The sequence below is a fragment of the Arvicanthis niloticus genome, chromosome 1 (genome assembly GCF_011762505.2).
Source record: "Arvicanthis niloticus isolate mArvNil1 chromosome 1, mArvNil1.pat.X, whole genome shotgun sequence".
Classification (NCBI taxonomy): domain Eukaryota; kingdom Metazoa; phylum Chordata; class Mammalia; order Rodentia; family Muridae; genus Arvicanthis; species Arvicanthis niloticus.
The window spans coordinates 159,323,255-159,330,466 of NC_047658.1; the positions used below are offsets into that span (position 1 = coordinate 159,323,255).

Below are 7,212 nucleotides of genomic sequence, written 5' to 3' on the forward strand. Positions count from 1 at the left end.
GCTAAGTCCCACCCAGGGAGAGCAAATTCCTTTCAGCCCAGACTCCCTCATCTGTAACTGGGAAAGTGAAGGATGGGTGGAGGCAGACGTGCCATCCCTCCCTCTGATCTTGGCAGGTGCTCTGGGACTGTAACTCAGAGATCATTTGAACCCCGTAATGATATTTCTGATATCTCCCTTTCGGTGCCTTTGTCTGGCCATTGTGAAGGCCTAGTCTACGCTCCTTGTTACCCGCCTTAATCATGTAAACAATTATTTCATTGGCACCCCCTCCTCATGCCCACTCCAGACCCCCACCCCCATCCCTTACTGCTCCCAGTCTGGGCCCTGCCACCCAGCCTCAGCTGAAGAAAAAACTCTTGAAAACACAACTCCCAATCCTCTCTGTAGCCTCATGGCCCTGAGACTTAGCAGAGAAATGAAATCTAACCTCCTTTCCATGCAAGGTAGTCATCGGTGATCTGGTCCTGCCTGCCTCCTGGCTTTATTTCCATATTGTCACCTAGTCCCCTCACTGAAGCTCCTTGCTCTGTCTCCTAGGCCTTCACACAGGCTCTTTTCTTGGCATGACTTCACCAAGCTCATGTGGACAGAGGGCATCTGCCAAACATGTGCTATGAGCATCCCGCCTTGATAGGACCAAGGGTGAGCAGGTAACATCCAGATCCATACTGCCCTCGATCCTGTGACTTCTTTCTCTTTCTGCCGTCATCCGTTCCAATGCCCCGTTGTTTCCACAATCTTCCATGGCTCCAGGCATGGCGGCTAGATCTCGCTCCATGTTTTGTGGGGGACTGGGTGTTGTGTGTAGGTGAATTTCTGAGAGGAAAACCCTTCTGTTGGGGTCCATGCAGGAGTGCTCCAACAGGCTCACTAGCTCCTGTATCCAGGGACTAGTCTCTGTGTGGTTCAAAACTGGCTGGGGAGCAACCTGAGTGTCAGTGTACGAGTTATATCTCAAGAAAGTGGGTTTGAAAGAGAGGTAACCTAAGTAAGTGCCCGTGATTGGAGAGAAAACAACAGGAGTTGCCAGTGGTACAAAAGGTTGATGTGAAGACATTTTATTTTATTTTTGTTGTTTTTATTGTTGTTGTTGTTGTTTTTGTTTTGTTTTTTGTTTTTTTGTTGTTGTTGTTTTTAGTTTTTTGTTGTTTTTTGAGACAGGGTTTCTCTGTATTGCCCTGGCTGTCCTGGAACTCACTCTGTAGACCAGGCTGGCCTCGAACTCAGAAATCCACCTGCCTCTGCCTCCCAAGTGCTGGGATTAAAGGCGTGCGCCACCACTGCCCGGTTCATGAAGACATTTTAAAGTTGATGAATAGCAGTTCAGAGAGATGGCTCAGTGGTTAAGAGCACTGCCTGCTCTTCCAGAGGTCCCGAGTTCAATTCCCAGCGACCACATGGTGACTCACAACCATCTGTGATGGGATCTGATGCCCTCTTCTGTGTGTCTGAAAACAGGTGCAATGTACTCATATATACATAAAGTAAATAAATAAATCTTTTTAAAAAAAAATGATGAATAGCAACAAAGAAGTTATGGAACTCAAAACAAAGCATTTGATCCCATGCTAGGGGTGTGAGTGTGTGTGCTTGAGCATGCGCATGTGTGGATTTGTATGAGTGTGTTCAAGCATTGTGTGAGTGTGTTCAAGCATTGTGTGAGCATGCGCATGTGTTCATGTGCAAGTGCACGTGTAAGCATGTGTGCATATGTGCTCGTGTGTGTGTGTGTGTGTGTGTATGTGTGTGTGTGTGTGTGTGTGAGAGAGAGAGAGGGGGGGGGAATTGCCAGATATCACAAGTCTTTTCTGTGGTATCATGGATACATTTATCCTTTTGTGGGCGAGGGGATGGCGGGGTTGGGGGTAGGGGTCTATCTGAACATTCTAACATCTTCATACAGTAAACAAATATCAGCTGTGTGATTTCTAAGCTGAGAGAAAAAGAAGTCACGCTGTCTGCTTCCCACCTGGTTCACAATGTAGCCAAGAACCCACAAACATAGCAAGGAAAGGCTGAGGAGGGAGGGGCACTGTAGTTTTCAATCTCAGCGAGGGGCTCCAAAGACATCAGAATTTACTTTATTCTTGTCCAGTCTCTATTTGAATGTTGAGACTGAGATCCAGCACTCCCTCTTCAAGCCCTAGTAAACTGTTTTCCTTTGGGGTATTGAACACCCAGAGCTCTGAGATCAGAGCTAATACGGGCTGAAGAGACTCAGAGAACAGCCAGGTAACCCCTGGAGGTTAATAGCTATTATCAACATGATTAGATTTAGAACCAGCATAGAATTATATCTGTGAGGATGTTTCTAGAAAATCTTAAGTCAAGTGGGAAGCCCCACCCCGAACGTGAGCAGTGCCATCGGTGAGGTTGGGTCCCAAACTGAATAAAAAGTGAGCTGTGTACCAGCGTTCATCTGTTTCCTGACTGTGACTTTGATGTGACTACCTCAGTTCTGCTTCCATGCCTCTCCCACCAGGATACAAAGCACCCTCAAACTGCGGGCCAAGATGAACCCCATCTTTCTTAGGTTGCCACTCACCGAGCATTTGATCACAAGAAACAGAAAAGCAACGCATTCCTTAAGCTCACCCAAGACCCAGAGGATGGAAATCCTCCCAAGAGAGCTCTACAACTCCAGGAAGTCACCTGTCCTTTTGATCAGAAAGGTCACAGAGACGCTGGAGGCTGACTCTTAACAAGTGCACATTGTGTATAGGAAGGAGTCAGTGGAGAGGAAATGTTTCCTGTGCTTCTGAGGGATGCTACGAAGTCCAGGAGACCCTGGGCAGCCCCAGCAGATGCAGTAATGGGTGAAGGAAAAGTTAAGCCCAGGGCTCGGCTGAGTCCCTGTGGAGCCTGGCCTGACCTTGACAGAAAAAGGAAAACATTCACTTTTGACAATCTATCTGTTTTGAAACACTCAGTCCACCAACCAAGAACCTCAGCCTCCTCCAGTTCTGCCGGGGGACCTGGTTCGGTTAAAAACTTCCAGAGGTACCTAGGGTGGTAGGTGGTAGCACACCCCCTTTAATTCCAGTTCTTTAGAGGAAGAAGCAAGAGGATCTCTGAGTTTGGGGCCAGCCTGGTCTATGTAACAAGTCCGAGGCCACTAAGGCTGCATAATGAGACCTAAGAAGCAAACAACAACATAACACAACAAAAGCCTCCCAAACACCTCCTGATAACCAGCTTCTGTGAAGTTTAAAGGGACTTTTCCAGATCTTACTATTCCAACAGTAATCAGTCTCCAGGGAATTAATTACTAACTAGGGTACTTTCCAGAAAGTGAAATGCAAAAGAACCCAGTTGGAACTGTACAACCAACAATCATTCCAAGCAGGCCAGCTTCCGAAAAGTCAACCCATGGACCCACACTCTGCAGCTCATGCACGTACGTAGGTGCTGGGGACCAGACAGCGCATGCTCTCTAGCTCGCTCACCTTCCCGATCACACAGCAAGAGCTTCACCCACCCACTCGTCTCATCGGAGTTTAACGTGTTCTGTTCTTCTATCAAAACTAATTTGTCTCGGTTATGAGTAAATAGAAATCTACTAAAACAACAAAAACGGCATTTCTCATCAATCTCCCCAAAGATCCTGGGTCCTGTGGACTGTCCCCCCAGAGCTGCAACCATCAGTAGGAAAGTGTGTGCGTTCGTCCAGAGCATGACCAGGCTGACAGTCTGGACCATAGCTCCCTGGGGCAGCTGCATCGGTGGGCAAAGGGGATGGGGAGAAGACAAAGGTGGCCTTGCTGTCCCCTGTGGCTCCCTGTCTTCACTCTCTCTTTGCTTTCTTTTTTAGATGCTCTTTCCTCCTAAGCTGGGCAAGCACCCAGTGGGCTATGAACAGAACTTACGGGCTGTGAAATGAAAACAGCCTTCAGGATCAACAGGAAGCCCAGAGACAAATCAGGAGAAGAGCAGCTCTGGGGGGCAGGGCTAGCATGTGCCGAGCTTGCTCTTATTTTAAGTGGTCATGGTGGTGGTGGTGGGGAATTGAGGCCAGACACAGGAAGCTGGGTTTCCCAGCCTCCACTTTTGATGGTTTTCTGGTCCCCTTGGGCCTACTGAAAAGAGGCCCACTGAGGTGATAAACCAACCCTTTTAAGTTGTGGCCTTTGTCTCTGAAAGATCTATTATGATTATGCAAAGCTGCCCTGAGAGACGTTCCTCAGGAATAAGGCCCGGATGTGTTAACCAGGGACTTGGCATTGCTGGGAGTGGGCTTGGGGCAGACACTCTGGAGCATGCTCACTCCAGACAAGGATGGTTAGCTTCCATCAGGAGCTCTCGCAGATCGACCCCCTGCCTCCAGTTAGTAATCCCGAGCAGCAGAAAGCACTGAGCTACAAGCACCTTGGTCTGCTCCAGGCACTAATGACTAAACACTCAAAGCAGAGTGGCTTATAAACAGAAGCCTCTTTTCTAAAGTACACAGCTTTGTAATTATTTCTTTTTTGGGGGTGCTGGGAAATGAACCCAGGGTCCCGCAAGTTATGTAGAACATGTTTTCCTCCTCTGAGCCACATCCTCGGCCCCAGAAATTTTTCTCATAGAACTAGAGGCTGAAGAGGGAGGGCCTTTTTCTCACTCAGAGAGGCTTTTCATCCATGGTCTTCTGTGATAGTGTACACTCATGTGCTCGCTCTCTCTCTCTCTCTCTCTCTCTCTCTCTCTCTCTCTCTCTCTCTCTCCCCACCCCTCCCCTTTCTAGCAGGCCCGAGAGTTCTGCTCTCATGACCTAATCACATTTGAAAGGCTTCACCTTCTAACACCATCTCAGTGGGTGTTAGATATCAGCATATGAGTTTGAGAAATACAGAAACAAGATTCTTCGAGTCTCAGCCTTGTAACTTACTCGCTGTGTGATTTCAGGCAAGCTATTTGATGTCTCCAAGTCTCGGTTTCATCACTGAAACGTTATCTCAATGAGGTGCTGCGTGCAAAATCAATTCCTTCTGATTTGAAAGAACGGTTGCTGATTCTGACTCCCCTGGGAGCATGGGAGAGCATTTTGGGGGCAAGTATGCAAACAGCACCAAGTGCTGGTTGGGGTGCCTGTGATAAATAAAGGAGTGTGGTCGACAGCAGGGTCTGTGTGGGCCTTAGGAGCTGTCCAAAGGCCCTGCCACAGGGACCCCCTACCCCAATTTGACTCTTCTTCCCTGAGTGCATCTACTCCACACACCCACCAAGTGTCCGTCTACACCTTTCTTGTTAGTCCTTCTAGCTACCATGTGACTTACAGGAGAGCTTCAAGGCTGGAAAAGATAGGAAGGCGGGAAGCAGAGCCTGACCTGGCTTGCAGCCAGCCAGGAGCTTCGAGACCCCATACAACCTTCTCCCTGCAGACTCTGTTTATTCAACTGTACAGAGGACTCATTAAGAGAACCTTTGTCTTCGGCTGGGCGTGACGGTGCATGCCTGTAATCCCAGCACCCTGGAGGATTGTGAGTTCAAGGCCAGCCGAGCTACACAGTCAGACCCTGTCTACAAACAACAAACAAATAAACACCTTCCTCTGGATGATGATGTTTTGAAGATCAAGTGAAGTGGCGCATGTGTCGGTTTACACAAAACACAGCGTGTTTGCACTGAGTCTTGTTTACTTCTCTTTTTTCTGCTAGCATGTGACATTTAGTCCCCAGCAGGGTTGTGGCTCCTCAACCAGGTCTCATTGTCACTGATAAGTTCACCTCCTTGGAAGGCACTGACTGTGTGGCAAAGTAAATACAGACTCCTAAGCTGTGCGTGGTAGTATATCCCTTCATTGCCAGCACTGAGGAGCAGAGTTCAAGGCCAGCCTGGTCTACATAAGTTCCAGGCCAACCAGGGCTATATAGTGAGACCCTGTCAAATAAATAAATAAGTTATAAATAAATAAATATAGGTTCTTAGAGACCATCTTTCCTGCATAGTCAAGCAGGGGCTTGGGCATCTCCACTTGATCCTCAGGTGTCTCAGGCAGCAAGGAGGCCACAGTCCTTGGGAAAACACAGTGGTCTCCACTGAACTCTTTGCAGACAGCTATGGCTACTTTGCTTCATTACCCACTGGCCATGAGGAGACGGGCTGGCTGTTTTCTTCCTTCAGCAATACATAATAAGGACCCAAATAGAGCAGGTAAGAGCACGCTCTGTGAAAACAGCAGGACCTGAGTTCAAATCCCCAAGACCCACATAGAAGCTGGGCAGTGCCTGGAACCCTAGTGTTGGAATGTAGAGACAGGCAGGTCCTCAGAGCTCAGTGGCCAGCAGTGTAGCCCAAAGGGTGATCTGAACCTGCAGTTCAGGGAGAAAGCTTGTATCAGAAAGAAGGTAGAGACTCCAACTGGACCAGTGAGCAGGCACTGCCTCAGCATGTAGACCGATGCCAGCAAGTTCCTGGGCTTGTGCGCACCTCAGAAGTATTCCTCAAGCAACTACATCACTGGTGCCACGGACCACAAGTCCATCCAGACGAATGTGGCCAGGGTTGACAAGGTCAGAGGCTGGTTTAATGGCCATTTTAAAACCTGTGCCATCTGTGGGACCATTCACAGGCTAGACGAGTTAGAGGATTCTAGTTCTCCGTTTGGCTAAGGCTGATGGAATAGTCGCAAAGAACTTTTGATCAGAAGAAATCAGGAATATTTGTCATAAACAAAAGTGAGAAAGTAAAATAAATAACTACATAAGTAGTTATAAGGTAGAATAAGGTAGAAAAAGACAGAGGGAGACACCTGACATCATCCCCTGGCCTCCATATGTGTTCTTATAAGTATGCCCATCTGTCCCTGTCTGTCTGTCACCCCAACATACACACACAAACAAGATCCACTCAGTGCCTCTTGTAAATCCCAGCACTTGGGAGAAGGAATGAGGCAGTAGGACTGAGTTCCAAGACAGCCTGGGCAAGGCAGTGAGACCATGTCTCCAAAAAAGCAAAACAAAAGACCCAAATAAGAACCTTTTTCAAAATGAAAGCAGGAGAAACGGCCGAGCGGCTAAAAGTGAATACTCTCCCAGATGGTAGAGTTCGGTTCCCAGCACCATGTTAGCAGCTCACGGTCTCCTCTAACTCCAGCTCCAAGGGATCCCACCCCCTCTTCCAGCCTTCATGGCCACATGTGCACGCATGGAGCATAGACACACATATAAATAAAAATAAAACAAATCTTATTTAAAAAGGAAAATAAAGCAATGTTTATCACAGAATGAC

General features: G+C 47.9%; 1 pseudogene; it reads left to right on the forward strand.

The window, feature by feature from the left end:
- The first annotated feature begins 6,371 nt into the window (after positions 1–6,371).
- On the forward strand, positions 6,372–6,624 carry LOC117709795 (small ribosomal subunit protein eS21 pseudogene; annotated as a pseudogene).
- Positions 6,625–7,212: the final 588 nt, after the last annotated feature.